The sequence below is a fragment of the Amblyomma maculatum genome, chromosome 4 (assembly GCF_055883805.1).
Source record: "Amblyomma maculatum isolate TAMU_Amacu chromosome 4, ASM5588380v1, whole genome shotgun sequence".
Taxonomy (NCBI): Eukaryota; Metazoa; Arthropoda; class Arachnida; order Ixodida; family Ixodidae; genus Amblyomma; species Amblyomma maculatum.
The window spans coordinates 135,972,995-135,975,742 of NC_139347.1; the positions used below are offsets into that span (position 1 = coordinate 135,972,995).

Below are 2,748 nucleotides of genomic sequence, written 5' to 3' on the forward strand. Positions count from 1 at the left end.
GAAGAAAACTAGTAGATAACCAAAGAGTGAAGGGAAAAAGGACGAATGCAAAGATTTAAGTACGAGAAAACGCGTCTATTATCTTCTATAGCCCTGAAGTATTGTCTGCATATCTTTGCTGAAGCTATACTAGGCTCACTCGCGCATTTTCCGCCTTGATGCGAATCATTCATTCTATAATCTTCGATGATCTCTCCAGTCACTTTACAGCGTCCTTTGATCTAGCCAAGACAGTGGTGTTCCTAAGCCGGAAACAAATATAGTTGCCACTAGCTCCAGCTGATATAGCACAGGACATTAAAGGCATGTTAAAAATTGCTTTTTTTTTTGCTTTTACTCAATTATTCTGATCTCCAAGTTTTCTTGTTGTCCTTAAGGATCTTATCCATACGAAAATTCTACGCGTTCCCCCCTTTTTTTCAGTCCCGGAGCGCGTCCTTTCTCTTTTATCTCCGAAAGTTGTCGTCTTTTTTATTTTTAATACCAGAAATAAAAGGCCCTTTGCAGTACGCGTATAGCCGGTGCTGACGTCTTTCAACGTATCTGATAGACTATGCGGAGCCAGCAGTTGTGAGCTTTCGGTAACCAACTTGCTCGCATCCATGTTTTACGAAGTCATCGATGTGCAATTAGGAAATGGGTTCGTAAAATTCGGCTAGGGATTGCGCTATAGCGGCTAGCATTCAAATTTCTGCTGTCCAGTGATAAGCATTGGATAAAGCTTTTTTTTTTCATGCGTATTAGTAGTCTGGAATACCATGTTCGTATATTTTGGGGACAACTTGAATCTGTTTTGGTATCTTGTGAGCCGCACAATGTTTCCACCCAAAGAGGGCTCACTTGTGAGAGAGGGTTCAAATTCGATCATAAATGTTTTTAGATGCTAAGATTTCCAGCCACCGCCCCACTGGGGCCTCACGGACCAAGAGGGTTTGGAGATCGCGGTCTCCAGCTCGGACCCAGCCTCGCATCAGATGCTGGCTGACTGGGTTAAAGCGGTCGCTTACAGGCACGGACTGACAGACACCAACCGGGATCAGAAGCCATTCCAATCGTTTCAATCAATCCCGGTTCCCTCAATACATATTTTGCCGCCACCACCGCGGTGGTGTATTGGTTAAGATGCCAGACCACGGCGTACTCGCGTTCGATTCCGACCGTCGGCGCTGCGCTTCGATGGAGGCGGAACGGAGAGGCATCTGCCTGCTATGTCACGTCAGTGCATATTAGGATCCCCAGGTGGTACAAAATTTACCATTAGCCCTCCACTACGGCACCTCTTTCCCTCCTTCCGCTTTCACCCCCCCTTTTCTTCGTTCAGCACGGTTCAGGTGACACTGCGAGGATGTTTGGTTTGGTTTGTGGGGTTTAACATCCCAAAGCAACTCAGGCTATGAGACACGCCGTAGTGGAGGACTCCGGAAATTTCGACCACCTGGGGTTCTTTAACGTGCACTGACATCGCACAGCACACGGGCGCCTTGCTTTTCGCCTCCATCGAAAAGCTGCCGCCGAGGGCGGGATTCGATCCCGCGTCCTTGGGAACAATAGTCAAGCGCCGCAACCACTGCGCCACCCCGGCGGGGCACTGCGAGGATGTGTGACAGGTATTGCTATTTTTGTTTCCTGTTATTTTTATATTAAATTATGAAAAAAACGCGGATTGAAAAAGCGTCGTTACAGGTTCCATCGCTGCAACAAACACAACAAACAATCGCGCCGTAAGGGAAACAAGGAAGGTGGAGTAATTTCGACCACCTGGGGATCATTAACGTGCGCTGACATCGCAGAGCACACGGACGCCTCTTCGTTTCTCCTCCATCCAAACAGCCGCCGAGGTCGGGTTCGACCCGGGTATTCCGGACAGTAGTCTTTCGTCTTACCACTGTACCACCCCGACGGGGCGGACAGAAAGAGAAAGTACCCGTCGTCCACCACCTAAGCGGTGGCGGCTGCAATGATGGCCGGGCGTACTGGCTCCGTCGATTTTCGGCTGGAACCGCACAAATCTTGATCTGACTCCTGCGAAACTTGTGCATCTGCATTCGTAAAGGCAGCGCGATCCTGGAGACACCGATCTTATCCAGGTACGCTCAATTTTCGGCCATTTAGAGCAAATCTGCGCATAACCACGTAGCGGATGAGCTAAGCCTAACGGCTACGGCTCCCCCGCCGCCCGCTGGCCACCCAATCAACATGGCTCAGCACGAACAACGCGGCTACGACCCCACGACTATGTCGTGGTCGTCTGTCCCTATAAGCCAGCCAGAGGATGGCCAATCCACCATTTCGGCGGAACAAGCTGCCCTTTTTCAAGTCGTCGAGAACCGGCGACTTCGCCGGCAAAACGCACGAGCAGCGGCCAAGTCAAAGGCTCCTCTGAACAACGCAGACACGGGAGACGCTCGCTCTCCGTCTTCGAAAACTCAACAAAATTCATCCCCACTCTCCAAGTGGACGCCGAAACCAACCGTCAGGATGAATTCTGACGACTACGTGATCGTGATCAAGCCAAGTACTACGGTCGACCTCAAGACAGCGTTTCAACAGGGGGAGCTCGGCGCTGCCATTTCTCAATACACTGGTAGGCAGCACATGAACGCCATCACAATTTCAAAACATCATCGTCTCTGGCACGCAGAACGCCGAGGTAGTTCAGAAGCTGCTCACGGACTTCAAAGTTAACACCACCAAAGGACCGCTTCCGCTTCACGGACACCTCAAGCTCACCGCTGATGTGTGTCGCGG

General features: G+C 50.4%; 1 non-coding gene across 1 annotated transcript; it reads right to left on the reverse strand.

The window, feature by feature from the left end:
* Window positions 1–1,509: 1,509 nt before the first annotated feature.
* On the reverse strand, window positions 1,510–1,582 carry TRNAN-AUU (transfer RNA asparagine (anticodon AUU)). Its single transcript has one exon. It is a non-coding gene; the product is annotated as a tRNA-Asn (tRNA).
* Window positions 1,583–2,748: the final 1,166 nt, after the last annotated feature.